The following is a 17,268-nucleotide window of genomic DNA, read 5'->3' on the forward strand; positions in this document are numbered from 1 at the left end:
ACATCCTGGAATGTGAAGTCAAGTGAGCCTTAGAAAGCATCACTACAAACAAAGCTAGGGGAGGTAATGGAATTCCAGTTGAGCTGTTTCAAATCCTGAAATATTCAGACTGAACTGAACTGAATGTATATTATATATATTCAGTCTTCACCTAAGTGAAGATGACAAATGTGAGTAAAATATCAGTAAAAACTGATATTTTAGACTGTATTCAATTGTATTTAAATATATAGCTGAATTCATTAGAAAAGACCCTGGTCCTGGGAAGGATTGAAGGCAGGAGGAGAATGGGATGACAGAGGACGAGATGGTTGGATGGCAGCACCGACTCAATGGACATAAGTTGAGCAAACTCCAGGAGATGGTAAAGGACAGGGAAGCCTGGCTGCAGTGATGATACTGAAAGATGATGCTGTGAAAGTGCTGCACTCAATATGCCAGCAAATTTGGAAAAATCAGCAGTGTCCACAGGACTGGAAAAGGTCAATTTTCTTTCGGATCCCAAAGAAAGGCAATGCCAAAGAATGCTCAAACTACCGCACAATTGCACTCATCTCACACGCTAGTAAAGTAATGCTCAAAATTCTCCAAGCCAGGCTTCAGCAATATGTGAACCATGAACTTCCAGATGTTCAAGCTGGTTTTAGAAAAGGCAGAGGAACCAGAGATCAAATTGCCAACATCCGCTGGATCATGGAAAAAGCAAGAGAGTTCCAGAAAAACATCTGCTTTCTTGACTATGCCAAAGCCTTTGACTGTGTAGATCACAATAAACTGTGGAAAATTCTGAAAGAGATGGGAATACCAGACCACCTGACCTGCCTCTTGAGAAATCTGTATGCAGGTCAGGAAGCAACAGTTAGAACTGGACATGGAACAACAGACTGGTTCCAAATAGGACAAGGAGTACGTCAAGGCTGTATATTGTCACCCTGCTTTTTTAACTTATATGCAGATTACATCATGAGAAACGCTGGACTGGAAGAAGCACAAGCTGGAATCAAGATTGCCGAGAGAAATATCAATAACCTCAGATATGCAGATGACACCACCCTTGTGGCAGAAAGTGAAAAGGAACTCAAAAGCCTCTTGATGAAAGTGAAAGAGGAGAGTGAAAAAGTTGGCTTAAAGCTTAACATAGAGAAAACGAAGATCATGGCATCTGGTCCCATCACTTCATGGGAAATAGATGGGGAAACAGTGGAAATGGTGTCAGACTTTATTTTTGGGGGCTCCAAAGGCACTGCAGATGGTGACTGCAGCCATGAAATTAAAAGACGCTTACTCCTTGGAAGGAAAGTTATGTCCAACCTAGATAGCATATTCAAAAGCAGAGACATTACTTTGCCAACAAAGTTCTGGCTAGTCAAGGCTATGGTTTTTCCTGTGGTCATGTATGGATGTGAGAGTTGGACTCTGAAGAAGGCTGAGCGCCGAAGAATTGATGCTTTTGAACTGTGGTGCTGGAGAAGACTCTTGAGAGTCCCTTGGACTGCAAGGAGATCCAACCAGTACATTCTGAAGGAGATCAGCCCTGGGATTTCTTTGGAAGGAATGATGCTGAAGCTGAAACTTCAGTACTTTGGCCACCTCATGCGAAGAGTTGACTCATTGGAAAAGACTCTGATGCTGGGAGGGATTGGGGGCAAGAGGAGAAGGGGACGACAGAGGATGAGATGGCTGGATGGCATCACTGACTCGATGGACGTGAGTCTGAGTGAATTCCGGGAGTTGGTGATGGACAGGGAGGCCTGGCGTGCTGCGATTCATGGGGTCGTAAAGAGTAGGACAGGACTGAGCGACTGAACTGAACTGAATGTATATTATATATATTCAGTCTTCACCTAAGTGAAGATGACAAATGTGAGTAAAATATCAGTAAAAACTGATATTTTAGACTGTATTTAATTGTATTTAAATATATAGCTGAATTCATTAGAAAAGACCCTGGTCCTGGGAAGGATTGAAGGCAGGAGGAGAATGGGATGACAGAGGACGAGATGGTTGGATGGCAGCACCGACTCAATGGACATGAGTTGAGCAAACTCCAGGAGATGGTAAAGGACAGGGAAGCCTGGCTGCAGTCCATGGGGTTAGAAAGAGACATGACTGAATGAACAACAGCAAACTATATTTAAAAGACAAGCAATCAGCTCATATTGGGAGGTTGTTTCTCTAATATGTAAAGTAGTCAGAGCATAACCTTAAAAATTCTCACAAACAGTAAATAAATAAATTTCTGACCTGATCAGCTTGGAAATATAGACAAAAACCTAAAGGGGTAATAAAAAACAAAAAACAAAACTCAAGGCTTTACTCAGAGCTTGTTTATTCATATATTTAAAATAACAAGAATGAGCTGTGCTTCTGTTGTCACAATCACAATAAAATTGTGGAGGATTGTAGAGGAGATAAGAAATTCATGCTTTCTCTTTTGGAGGGAGTGTGAAGTGTCTTCCTACCAGTGGGAGAGGAGATACACTTAGGGAGAGCGTGAAAAGCAAAGCATATGGGACTAAGAGACATAGCTACATGCCACGTGAATATCACCTGGGGAAGAACAAAATAATTAGAATTAGCATCCGTTAAAATAAATTCGCAAGATTTTGTTTGCTTTCTTTACCAAGGCAGAAAAGTATGAAATGATTTTAGAAAGATTTCCCTCAAATCTTTTTATAATTTGAAAGTAAAATTGGAATGAACAATAGAAGGTAATTTCTAACTGGAAATTTCTAGTAAAGGAACTCCTCATTCCCGCAGGATTACAAGGCTCATTTCCTCTATAATTTCCAGGTAAACAAGGCAGCTTAGTCTAAAGTTTCTCCCCATTCTCCCCTACCCCGGCCCGGCCTGAACTGCCACCACCATGTCTTGCAAGTGACTGGAGGCATGTTTTAAAAGCACCTTGCTACCAGCTGCAGTGGCTGAATAAACAAACTGGACTGTTCTTGGCAGGACATGGGCTCCTAAGGCTGTGTCTACATCAGGAGGCTCTTTTGCAAGTTCTGAACTCAGAGCTGAGCCTGCAAGGAGATTGTAGCTTGATTTCTGTGAGTGTCAATGAGGTCACTGGCCTTTAGCAATTACCTGAGGGAGATAAGTCATTAGCAGAAGGGATTTTCCAAAGAGACAAGGAAGTAGGGAGACAGCATCTCTGAAACTAAACAAAAATAAAGTGCTATATCATATGAAAATACAAATAATATTAGTAAAAAACATATTACAGAATTCTCAATGTTTTGATGTGTGGCCTCTACCAATCTGTTTTTCTTTATATAGTATCTATATAATTATTTTGTGCATGCATGTGTGAGTGATGCATATTACAATTCTATCCTTTTAACAACACATTTTGGACATTCTTCCATGTTATTAGATATTCTTCTAGATCATGGTCTTGAATGGTTATGTAGCATGCCAATGTAATCATGTATCAGGGCTTATTTCACCAAGGTCCTCTTTTGAACACTTGGTTACTGTCTTTTTAAGGGTTTTAGTTTTATTGCTGTTGCAAACAGCTCAGGGTAAAGGGCTTGTGCTAATGAGTAAGAGGGGATTTTATTCCTGTTCCTCTTCCTGTCTGTCTAGACCTTTGCAATGGGTGAACTGTCTTCAGTCATTTGTGGGTTGGAGTTTCCTATTCTGGTGATCCCTGAAGGATGGCCAATTCTGTCCCTTCTCTTCTATTGAGATTAAAGAGAACTTGAGATTTAGGAACAGAGATTAGAAAAAGCCGCAGTTCCTTCTAAGAATCTGAACCAACAGCAGCTCTGTGCGGGTTCAAAAGTCATGTCCTCTCAGAGGCCACAACTTTTAACAGAGTGGCTTGACAATCTCAAAGATAAACACTAAAGTAAAGAAATTAAGCAATTGGATAAACCAGGGGCTAGGTTCTGAGCGGGTCTATTGACCCCTTACTCTATGCCACAAAAAAAATGCCCACAAGGCTTCCCATATCGATGCCAAAGGACGATGTCATGTCCTTGAGCTGCAACAGCCCATGACTGTTGGCAAGTGTTGGGAGAGGAGGCTAAGGTAGGAAGGGAGAGGGAACGGTTACTATGGTCATGACATTGGTCACAGGAGGGCTGCCACAATTTCCCATCACCATAGATACTCCTCCAGGCATTGTGTTAACCAGTCTCAGAAGCAGGGCAGAGGGAGCTCTGTAATCGGCTCCTCCTGAATTTTCAGTGCTGTCATCAACTCTCTGCAGCTGATGCTCATAGTATGCTGCTATGCCTGGGAAGAGATTGTTCGTTTCTAACCCCAGTTACTTGCATCCTGCAAGAATACGTCCAGCTCTCTGAAGGGAGAACTGTAGTAGATCCCCTGAGTGAGGAATCAGACTTTTGGGGAAAATTTGTGCCCCACATAATTCCAAGCAGTAGCATGCTGGTAAATGTTTAACAATAAGCTCCAAAACAAAAATATTGACAGGAAGCATTTGCCCATTTCCATGGTGTCAGTGCTCTCACTGTGGCTAATTTTCAAGCAATCATTTGTGATGTCATGGATATGGAGTTGAGAAGAGCTGCATACAGGTGGATGTTCATAGCTGGCCTGGAGTTTTCTCTAGTGCAACCAGATATGGGGTGGGAGGGGAGCAACGTACTGGAGAAATTCCATCCTTTGGCCATAAGTACCTGAGGAAATCTCCCTGTCTCCACTTCAGCACCCCACCAGCCACACCTGACTGTTCTTGGTGAAGATGCTTTGTCAGGGATGTCCGCTATTGAAGTCTCATTTCTCAGGGAGCCCTGCCTTCAGTTCCCCACCGTCCCTTGGCCTGCACCACTCACAGCTTCGTATTCTCTGGGAACCTGGCCAGACCAGAGGAGGGTGTTGTAACAGGCTCTGGTTGTTCCTCGTTCTACCCCCACTGCTTAAAGGGAAACTGAAACTTCCTCTCTCTCAGAGGAAGGAGAGGACAAATTGAGAAAGCAGCAAAGATGTATACACTATCGTGCGTGTAACAGGTAACTAGTGGCAAGCTGTTGCATAACAAAGGGAGCCCCGCTAGGTTGTGATGACCTAGAAGGGTGGGATGGTGTGGGGGAGGCTCAAGACCAAGGGGACATACATATAATTATGACTGATTATGCTGATGTATGGCAGAGACCACCACAACATAAGAAAGCAATTATCCTCCAATAAAAAGATGAATAAATAAAAATTTTAAAAAGAGGAAAAAAGAACCCTTGCATCTCATTTCTGCAAGGCCAATTGAGCCCAGCTGCTTCCCAAGTTATTTCAAGATCATGCACTTACGGCCACTTCCCTTTAAATTCCTTTATTCTGTCTCCATGATTAATTATAAAACTGATTATTCTCCAAGAGCCAGCTGTCTTTTAGATATCTCCTCTGTCTGTCCCAGGATAGAATTAAAGCCTCCCCCATCTCCCATACTCCCATATAATTGTGGAGCTACCTCATCTTTTGAATCTGTAGAATGGGATTTCAATTATTTGCTTATTACTTGTTTCCAGTCTCAGGCCATGCGGTTCTAGAAGTCAGAGCCCAATCTTCTCTGTCTTCAGCCTTCAGCGCAGTGTCTGGCATGTGATCGGCCGTCCTAACATATTTGTCAAAGTCATGCATGAATCAATAAGTAAACCAAAGTCTAAAGTCATCAGAAAACAGGATGCTTGTAAAAACACTTTTGGTCATGGTTTCCTGAATATATATTTCAAAATGGTTTAAATAATTAGGGGTAACAATTATTGACAAGAAAGTTCAGAAGTGGAGCAGTTCCAGAGGTGGGACCAGTCAGGGTCTCAAGAATGTCCCCAAGGAGTCCACTGTTCACCTCTGCCTTTCTTGGCATATTGATTTTGGGAAAAAATAGCAGGAGAGCTGTATATGGCAGCAAGAAGGTTGCAGAGGCTCCAGGCATCACATCCATACATAAAACAAAGAAAGACTCTCTTTCCTGTGTCTCAAAGGAAATTTCCCAGAAATTCTTTTTCCCATAAGCAGATTTCCTCTTTGTGGTAAGGGAACTGCAATGATTGATTTGAACTAAGGAAAAAGTTCTCTTAAAGTTCATGGCCAGCCAGAGTTCTGGAGGTGGGATGTGGATGATTATCTGGTAGATACCACCAGTTGCCACACATACAATCAACTGAAGTAAAGTATTGAATTGTGATTCATATGAACAAACTGCATGCATTCCACATGTACAATGATGGCTGAACATTAGAAAATCTGATGTAATTTATGACACCAATTGTAAGAGAAAAAAATGTTCATTCTTAATAGATTCAGAAGAAGCTTGGGATAAAATTCAATACCTACTCATGATTTTTAATAAGATTTAGCAAATTTATTGAAAGAAACACATAAAACAGAGCAAATATGTTTAATGATTAAATTTACAGATATCAGAAAAATATGCTCAGAACTACTGTTTTATGCAAGACTTTTCTATAGCGCATAGCCGAGTACAAGAAAAAGAAATAAACTGCATGAGTGTGAAAGAAGAAAAAGGCTATTATTATTTACAGAGGACATGATTATCTTCATAAAAACTTAGACTCTTTAGACAAATTATTAGTATTAATGAAAGTTTGAAGTATCACTGGAAAAGAGATAAATTTCTATAAAATCAGTCACAAAGGTGAAGATCAGCAACAGTGAAAAAAAAAACAAACCACTCTCCAAAAAGAAGTATTTACAGTAACAAAACATAGAAGTTTCTTAGGAATAAATTTAATAAGAGCTAAGAGTGATATTTTGGAGAAGGAAATGGCAACCTACTCCAGTACTCTTGCCTAGAGAATTCCATGGACAGAGGAGCCTGGTGGGCTGCTGTCCATGGGGTCACACAGAGTCGGCAACAACTAAAGCAACCTAGCAGCAGCAACATCAGCAAGAATGATATTTATGGAGAATATAAAAATTATTATTAAAATATATTTTAACAGAGTCAAATCAATGAGGGAGATAGATTATATTTGTGCATAGAGAAACCAAAAAGTCACAAAAAGTTTTACACTCCCCCAAATAATCTAAAAATCCAATATAACTCCAAGCAACATATCAGAAAATTTTATGAAAATTGACAAGGCCAACAAATAATTGCTCACAATTTTGAAGAGAACTAATTAGGGCAGAGAGGTGATATTTGACCAGAAATCGAGACTTATTCTGAAACTATGATAATTTGACCAGTGTGCAGTCGGCAAAAGGCCAGATATACAGACCAGTGGAAGAAATAAATGACCTCAGTAACTATCTAGTGCTTAAACAAAAACTTGATATATGAGAGGGTTGTATTGTAAATCAGTGTCAAAAGAGCAGTCCATTTAACAAATCTTTTGGAGCAATTGGTTATCTATTAAGGAAAAAAATGAAATTTATCCTTAACTCACACCATATGTAAAAATCAACCTAGGAACAATAAAGACATAAAATATGAGAATATTGATTTTTTATGAAAACATTTAATAAAAAATCTTTGTGATCTTGTGGTAGGGCAGGAATTTTTTTAAAGATACAAAGAGGATAAACATAAAGATGACTGATAAGTTCAACTTGATTAAAATTATGGAAAGTCTGTTTCAAGGCAGAAGGAAACAAAGGGTGGGGGGAGAAAACCACAGGCAAAGATAAGGTGTAAAGATGTTTGCAATGTATACATAGAGCACATAAAGAACATTTAAAATTGGATGATAAGAAAACAAATAATCCTATTAGGAAAATGAGCAAATTATATAAACATAATTTGTAAAAGAAAATACCCAAATGCTGCTGCTAAGTCACATCAGTCGTGTCCGACTCTGTGCAACCCCTAGACGGCAGCCCACCAGGCTCCCCTGTCCCTGGTATTCTCCAGGCAAAAATACTGGAGTGGGTTGTCATTTTCTTGTCCAATGCATGAAAGTAAAAAGTGAAAGTGAAGTCGTTCAGTCATGTTCGACTCCTAGCGACCCCATGGACTGCAGCCTACCAGGTTCCTCCGTCCATGGGATTTTCCAGGCAAGAGTACTGGAGTGGGGTGCCATTGCCTTCTCTGATACCCAAATGAGCCATAAAAAAAAAAAATACTTAACCTCATCACAACCAGGAAATGCAAAGTTAAAGAAATACAAAGTTGGGCTTCCCTGGTAGCTCAGCTGGTACAGAATATGCCTGCAATGTGGGAGATCTGGGTTCGATCCCCAGGTTGGAAAGATCCCCTGGAGAAAGGAATGGCTGCCCACTTCACTATTCTGGTCTGAAGAATTCCATAGACTGTTTAGTCCATGGGGTTGCAAAGTCGGACATTACTGAGCAACTTTCACAAAGTTAAAAGATAGTCAGATTGACAAAGGCTGAAAACTGAAAATACTAAGTGTTGATGAGAATGTGGAGAAAGAGGAAGTCATACTTTGCACAAACAGAAGTTGTATACAACCAGTTTTTAGAGTAGTTTAGCCACATGAAATAAAGATGAAAATGAACATACCCTGTGATCCAGCAATCCTATTTCTAGGAAACATCCAAAAGAAAATTTCACATATGTGCCTGAGGAAACACATGGAAAATAGAAAGTGTATGAAAATAGAAAATATATGAATGCATTCAGTGATAGAATGACAGAACATGCATATCATCTTCATATATGAGAGCAAAAAATTAGAAACTTCTTCAGTATTAACAAGAGGATGGTGTATTACCTAAAGTATGTTTGTGTAGTGAAATACTATCCAACAGTGATGATAAATGACCTGGAACTATATGCATCAACCTGGATGATTCTTTTTATTTTTCCTTTGAGGCTGAATTCATTTAAAAACTTTTAAATTCAGTTCAGTTCAGTTGCTCAGCTGTGTCTCACACTGCGACCCTGTGGACTGCAGCACGCCAGGCTTCCCTGTCCATCACCTACTCCTGGAGTTTACTCAAACTCATGTCCACTAAATCGCTGATGCCATCCAACCATCTCATCCTCTGTTGTCCCCTTCTGCTTCCACCTTTAGTCTTTCCCAACATCAGGGTCTTTTCCAATGAGTCAGCTCTTTGCATCAGGTGGCCAAAGAACTTGAGTTTCAGCTTCAGCATCAGTCCTTCCAATGAATATTCAGGACTGATTTCCTTTAGGATGAACTGGTTGGATCTCCTTGTAGTCCAAGGGGCTCTCAAGAGTCTTCTCCAACACCACAGTTCAAAACCATCAATTCTTTGGCCCAGCTTTCTTTATAGTCCAAATCTCACATCCATACATGACTACTGGAAAAACCATAGCCTTGACTAGATGGGACCTTTGATGGCAAAGTAATGTCCCTGTTTTTTAATATGCTGTCTAGCTTGGTCATAACTTTTTTTCCAATGAGCAAGCATTTTTTTAATTTCATGGCTGCAGTCACCATCTGTAGTGATTTTGGAGCCCAAAAAGATAAAGTCTGTCACTGTTTCCATTGTGTCCCCATCTATTTGCCATGAAGTGATGGGACCAGATGCCATGATAATAGTTTTCTGAATGTTGAGTTTTAAACCAACTTTTTCACTCTCCTGTTTAACTTTCATCAAGAGGCTCTTTAGTTTTTTTTCGCTTTCTGCCATTAGTGTGCTGTCATCTGCATATCTGAGGTTATAAAGTTGAATTAAATTAAAATGAAACTTGTGAACAATGTCACCAATATACTATTTACATAGCATGCAGTTGTGCAAAATGATACTCAGTATTGCTTGGCTGTGCAGGATTGTGGATGTCCAGGTATGATGGGCATTCCCAGGAGGAATCAGATGGGGAACACAGACTGACTCAAGGTGTGTTAGTGCAGTTCTATTTCTTAAGCTGAAAGACAGATACCCTTGCATTTATTATATTATTTTCTCCATAGTTTTATATGTCAGAAATATTTCACAATATTCTTCTCAAAGATCAAAAAGTGAAAGTGAAGTCACTCAGTTGTGTCTGACTCTTTGCAACTGTATGGACTGTTGTCTACCAGGCTCCTCCATCCATGGAATTTTCCAGGCAAGAATACTGGAGTGGGCTGCTATTTCCTTCTCCAGGGGATTGAAAGAAAGATGCAGCTCTCTACGGTTACTCTCTCTTTTCAGTAACCATAAAGAAACACTGGCGAGTTGATGAACACCCTTTCTTTCATGTGTGTCACTGAAGCTCACAGAAAATGTCTTCCCATGACCTGAGAAGAAGGTGCCACTCTAACATCCTGCACTATATGGGGCAGAATGGCAAAGACTAGAGATCTCTTCAAGAAAATTAGAGATACCAAGGGAACATTTCATGCAAAGATGGGCTAGATAAAGGACAGAAATGGTATGGACCTAACAGAAGCAGAAGATATTAAGAAGAGGTGGCAAGAATACACAGAAGAACTGTACCAAAAAGATCTTCACATCCCAATTAATCATGATGGTGTGGTCACTCACCTAGAGCCAGACATCCTGGAATGTGAAGTCAAGTGGGCCTTAGAAAGCATCACTATGAATAAGCTAGTGGAGGTGATGGAATTCCAGTTGAGCTATTTCAAATTCTGAAAGATGATGCTGTGAAAGTGCTGCACTCAATATGCCAGCAGATTTGGAAAACTCAGCAGTAGCCACAAGACTGGAAAAGGTCAGTTTTCATTACAATCCCAAAGAAAGGAAATGCCAAAGAATGCTCAGACTACCGCACAATAGCACGCATCTCACATGCTAGTAAAGTAATGCTCAAAATTCTCCAAGCCAGGCTTCAGCAAGATGTGAACCATGAACTTCCAGATGTTCAAGCTGGTTTTAGAAAAGGCAGAGGAACCAGAGATCAAATTGCCAACATCTGCTTGATCATGGAAAAAGCAAGAGAGTTCCAGAAAAACATCTATTTCTGGTTTATTGACTATGCCAAAGCCTTTGACTGTGTGGATCACAATAAACTGTGGAAAATTCTGAAAGAGATGGGAATACCAGACCACCTGACCTGCCTCTTGAGAAACCTATATGCAGGTCAGGAAGCAACAGTTAGAACTGGACATGGAACAACAGACTGGTTCCAAATAGGAAAAGGAGTTCGTCAATGTTGTATATTGTCACCCTGCTTTTTTAACTTATATGCAGAGTACATCATGAGAAACGCTGGACTGGAAGAAACACAAGCTGGAATCAAGATTGCTGGGAGAAATATCAATAACCTCAGATACGCAGATGACACCACCCTTATGGCAGAAAGTGAAGAGGAACTAAAAAGCCTCTTGATGAAGGTGAAAGAGAAGAGTGAAAAAGTTGGCTTAAAGCTCAACATTCAGAAAACGAAGATCATGGCATCTGGTCCCATCACTTCATGGGAAATAGATGGGGAAACAGTGGAAACAGTGTCAGACTTTATATTTTGGGGCTCCAAAATCACTGCTGATGGTGACTGCAGCCATGAAATTAAAAGATGCTTACTCCCTGGAAGAAAAGTTATGACCAACCTAGATAGTATATTGAAAAGCAGAGACATTACTTTGCCAACAAAGTTCTGGCTAGTCAAGGCTATGGTTTTTCCAGTGGTCATGTATGGATGTGAGAGTTGGACTGTGAAGAAGGCTGAGCACCAAAGAATTGATGCTTTTGACTGTGGTGTTAGAAAAGACTCTTGAGAGTCCCTTGGACTGCAAGGAGATCCAACCAGTCCATTCTAAAGGAGATCAGCCCTGGGATTTCTTTGGAGGGAATGATGCTAAAGCTGAAACTCCAGTACTTTGGCCACCTCATGCGAAGAGTTGTCTCATTGGAACAGACTCTGATGCTGGGAGGGATTGGGGGCAGGAGGAGAAGGGGACGACAGAGGATGAGATGGCTGGATGGCATCAGTGACTCGATGGACGTGAGTCTGAGTGAACCCCGGGAGTTGGGGATGGACAGAGAAGCCTGGCGTGCTGCAATTCATGGGGTTGCAAAGAGTCGGACATGACTGAGTGATTGAACTGAACTGAACTGACTGATATGGGGCATCTCCCCCAGAAGACATATTAATGTGAACAATGTGCTTTGGAGCACATTTTAAAAATTGCAAGTTAGTTAAATGCTTGTATAAAAATCTGAAATGCTTTCCAAGGAATATGATTCTCTCCCTACATTGTGAGTCACTCAGTTCTGCCTGGAAATACTAGGGAATGCAGGCCAAAGGCCGACTCAAATGCTTTTGTCAATTGTTGCCCAGTACGTGTGGTTCCTCCCTTGATTTCTCAAGTCTTCCGGATCATCTGACCACAGTTGATGGTGGAGCGTGAGTTTCTTGTTTCAGCCTCACCTGGTTCTGCAATCCAACTCACATTAGTGGACTCGGGAAATGAAAAACTTTTTATGAGGGAGAACCAAGGACTGCCTTTGGGAAGTCAGATGCCCCAATGCAATTTTCTCAACCACTTGATGCTATTTGTAGCTGGCTGTGAAGGGATGGCTTTGGGTCAGGTTGTGGTCAGTAAGAGCTAGCTAGACCAGTTCTTTCTCCCTGAGAAAGGCTGTTCAGCCAGACTCAGGGAAGACAGCCCCCAGACCATGGGCTTAACAGTCCAACTCTGCCCTGTGCCATTTTTGAGACCTGGGCTGAATCAATTAACTTCCTTGAGCCTCTGATTCTTCATCTGAAAAATAGTATGTTTTTAACATTAAACTAAATAGTATTTGGACGGAGGAGCCTGGTGGGCTACAGTCCATGGGGTCGCTAAGAGTTAGATACGACCGAGTGACTTCACTTTCACTTTTCATTTTCATGCATTGGAGAAGGAAATGGCAACCCACTCCAGTGTTCTTGCCTGGAGAATCCCAGGGACAGCAGAGCCTGGTGGGCTGCCGTCTATGGGGTCGCACAGAGTCGGACACGATTGAAGCGACTTAGTAGTAGTAGTACTATGTGATAAATCTAGCGCCACGTGAAAGATGTTCACTGAGATCACTAGCCCAGTGAAGACTCTTCCAGTCCCCCTGAAACATTTTCTGACTCTCCTCTGACTATGGGAAAATGATCCTTTTAAATTCAGTCCTTAAGGCATTAGTATAAATGAACTTGTAGGTTTGCTTAAACATCTCTGGAACAACAACAAAAACAGTCTATGAATGGGAGACTTCAGATTACAGCACTCTGTAAGTGTGGTACACTCGTGGTTCATGAGAGGGTTTTCAATGGTGTGGTTTTATATGCTGAAATTAATGACATTGTTTGGTTTTCCTTGGACTCATCTTTATAGTTGCCTCCTGGTGGAGAATGGATGTGAAGCGTTCAGCCTGGCACACAGTAGGTCCTCAGTGGGTGGGGGACTGTTATTAATGCTCGTTTCTCTAATCAGCATTGCTCCTTGTGGGAACAGTGACACATCAAACGCTGGAGTTCAGCACTGCTGACTGTGGCATCGTGCTCTGGGGCTGTGTGCGGGTGGGGGCAGACTACAGGCAACGAGGCACCCAGCCCATCACTTCTCCCACCAATCTTCCAAGAGGTGGGAAAAATAAGACCAGTCACCTTCTCATGAAATAGTGTATGTGGTAAAGTAGTGAAGTCTGGATTGTGCAGTGGGAGACCCACGGTGGAGACGGACTTTCTGCTCAGTGGCTCAGGCAAGCTGGTGGGAGTCCTATCCTTGGATCTCCTAGAGGGATCTGTGAGGTCTCTAAGGTCCATTGCTGTGTCCTCAGAGCTCACCCGTATGTCCCAAGCAACCTCACCCCCTGCATCACCCTTTCTTGTACTGTGTCATGTTAGTATCGCTGTCAGTCGCCTTCACATTGTCAAAAGGTTCACAGCCTCCTGATGAATGATGTAATCAGCATGTAGTCACTATACCCTCTGTCCAGCAAAGGATAACTCAGAAAGAAACTTCACTTTGAACACGTCATTAGGTTTTGCTTCAGGCTTTCCCCTACAGAAGAGAACAATGCAGTCTTGGCTCCTAAGCTCTGCCATTCACCTGCATCGTTTCCTGTAATACAAGGCTGGGTCCTGTGAAATAGATGGGCGGGTGTAGTAAGAGCTGTAGGACCAGCTTCTCAGCTGGAAGTCCGCATAGTGCCTGCTGGTCAGAGGAAGGGAACTTGATTTAAATAACTCGTCCAGTGAACTTTAATTCTTTTTCCCTGGAGGCAAATCTTGAAATCCAGAATCCCAGTGTGTGTGTACTATCTTTTCTGACAAAAGTAAGAGCTTGTATTTATGTAAAAAACAGTGGATGGTATCTCCCCTTTTTTATATTTATCTTTCAAAATTGATATTCTGATATTCGAGAATATGAGCTACCTCGGTGGCTCAGTCAGTAAAGAATCTGCCTGCAATGCAGGAGACGCAGGTTTGACTCCTGAGTCGGGAAGATCCCTTGAAGGAGTGCATGGCAACCCCCTTCAGTATTCTTGCCTGGAGAATACTATGGACGGAGGAGCCTGGTGGGCTACAGTCCATAGGATTGCAAAGAGTCGGACAAGAGTGAAGTGACTGAGCACACACATACAACAATATCTTTGGGTAATGAGGTCAAGATTCTTTATTATACTGTAGGAAGACTTCTAAGATGACTGAACTTTCTTTAGTCCTTCTTAAAGAGGTGTATTCCCTAGTAGCTCAGCTGATAAGAATCTGCCTGCAATGCAGGAGACCCTGGTTTGATTCTTGGGTTGGGAAGATCCCCTGGAGAAGGACTAGGATACACACTCTAGTATTCTTGGGTTCCCCAGGTGCCTAAGATGGTAAAGAATCCACCTGCAATAAAGAATCTACCTGCAATGTGGGAGACCTGGGTTTGATTCCTGGGTTGGAAAGATCCCCTAGAGGAGGGCATGGCAACCCAGAGAATCCCATGGACAGAGGAGCTTGGAGGGCTCAATGGAGTCCATGGGGTCACAGTCAGACATGACTGAGCGACTAAGCACAGCACAGCACAATGAGGGCTCATCAATCTTTTTCAAGGAAGGGTCTATTTTTTTTAAGATGTCTACAGACCAGAGAGAGATAGCCATATTGGAGAAAATCAGGAGAATAGGTATGTATTAGTGTTGTCTGGCTACTGGACAGATCCAGTTGCTCTACTATGCTGGCTTATGAATGAGTCTGAAGCCAAAACTTTAAGCCTTCATCTGTGGTCTAGCTTCTTAAGAATGAAGAACAAAATTTTATACGTGACCAATTCTCTTCTCTCAAGACTGAGTGATTTTTATTTCGTCTCTAATAATTTTGCTGAAAGAACATCCCTTAAATAGCTTAACTGAAACCATGTTTACTGGAAGGGAAATCTTTTCTGGTTTAGCAAAGTTAGAGTGCTGATTGTGAAGGCTTTATGAGTTCTCAGGGACTCCCCAGTCCATTCCTCTCTGCTTCCTTCATGGCTACCTCTGCCTGACCCCAGCCCTGGAGGGTAACCAGGACACGAACTCAGCTCTGCAGCTGAGAACACATGTCAAGCTAGAATGCTTGACCCCAGAAGCCTCTGTCATTTCTTTCTCTGGGTGAGTTGCTGAGATTCTGCAGAGCTAGAAGGCGACCATTCATAATAGCCCTGAGGGCTATGTAAGTCTCCTATACAAGATTGACCCCAGAAACCTCAGTTATTTCTTTCTCCAGGTGAGTTGCTGAGTTTTTGCAGAACTGGAAGGCGACCATTCATAAAGACCCTGAGGGCTATGTAAGTCTCCTATCCCAGAATGTTATAAAGTGATGAAGGGCATTAGAGTCCATTGTTGGCTGAACTTGAGGCAACAGGAAAAGTCATACACGGCCTGTACCAATGAAAGTTTGAGTTTGGTATCACTTGATGGGGAGAGAAAGAAAGGATAAGTGGAATAAAGTAGCTTTATCCTTTTACCTTTAAATGAGGCCTCTGCCGTACTTATAATATCAGATGGACTTGCCATCACAAGCATTTAGAATGGCAGATTGCAACCTCTCAGTGTGTGTGTGTGTATGTGTGTTAAATGTCATCCTGATTTCTTATGATGGGGAAAACAATTTTTCAAAGTTAAATATAGAATTACCATATAACCCAGCAATTCAGTCTTTGGAAATTCCAAGAAGAACTGAAAGTAGGATTTTAAACTGATATTTGTACAGCCTTGAAAAGGTACTGTGCACAGGAATGCTACTCTTATTTATAGAAGCATTATCCACAATAGTCAAAAGGCCCAGCAGCCATGTGCCCATCAGCGAATGAACAGATAAACAAAATGTGGTGTATACATAGAATGGGATATTGAGTCATAAATGGAATGATGTACTGATACATGCCGGCTACAAAGAATGAGCCTGAAAACAGTATGATAAGAGAAAGATGTTAGACATAAAGGGCAATATATTATATGATTCAATTTATATGAAGTATCCAGAACAGACAAATCTACAGCCACAGAAATTGTATTAATGACCAGGAGCTAGGTAAAGGGAGGACGGGGAATCCCTACTTTTTTAAGTCTATGAATATCAGAGATTTACTATTTTTACACATACATAAATTTTTATATTCTTTATATACTTTTCCATTATGGTTTATCTCAGGATGTTGAACAGAGTTCCCTGTGTTATACAGTAGGACCTTGTTGCTTATCCAGTCTGTATGTAATAGTTTACATCTGCTAACCCCAACATCTCACTTCATACCTCCGCCATCCCCCACCCCCTTGGCAGCCACAAATCTGTTCTCTATGTCTGTGAGTCTGTATCTATTTCATAGGTAGGCTCATTTGTGTCATATTTTACTAACAGATTCCACATATAAGTGATATCATATGGTATTTGTCTTTCTGACTTACTTCACTTAGTATGACAATAAAAATATGGGATGTTTCAGGAAAATCATCTTTGTGCAGGGGCCATGCTAATCTTCTCTGTATTGTTCCAATTTTAGTATATGTGCTGGCAAAGTGAACATGGTTATGACTACTTAATGGGCATACAGTTTCCCTTTGGGGAGACAAATATGTTTTGAAACTAGATAGAGGTCATTGTTGTAGGATATTGGGAGTGTCCTAAATACCACTGAATTGTATACTTTAAAATAGTTAATTTTATGTTATCTGAATTTGACCTCAACTAAAAAAATAATCTACGGTGGAATTTCAAGAATCCAAGAGGGGAGCTTTAAAAACAAGTCAGAAGAACACATTTCTTAAACACTATACATACACATATAGACACACACACAGGTGCGGATACAGAAGTCCCAGTGCAGGAACTGTTAACATATATTGGCCAGGTATGATGGTTAATTTTGTGTTAACTTGACTGAGCGAGAGGTGCTCAGGTATTTGGATAAACATTAATATGGGTATTTCTGTGAGAGTGTTTTTCATGAAATTAATATTTAAAATCAGTAGATT

The 17,268-nt window shown here is 41.2% G+C and overlaps 1 pseudogene; it reads right to left on the reverse strand.

The window, feature by feature from the left end:
• Nucleotides 1-16,719: 16,719 nt before the first annotated feature.
• On the reverse strand, nucleotides 16,720-16,818 carry LOC133234864 (U6 spliceosomal RNA; annotated as a pseudogene).
• Between the last annotated feature and the right edge of the window lie 450 nt (nucleotides 16,819-17,268).

This window comes from Bos javanicus, chromosome 21 (genome assembly GCF_032452875.1).
Source record: "Bos javanicus breed banteng chromosome 21, ARS-OSU_banteng_1.0, whole genome shotgun sequence".
Lineage (NCBI taxonomy): Eukaryota > Metazoa > Chordata > Mammalia > Artiodactyla > Bovidae > Bos > Bos javanicus.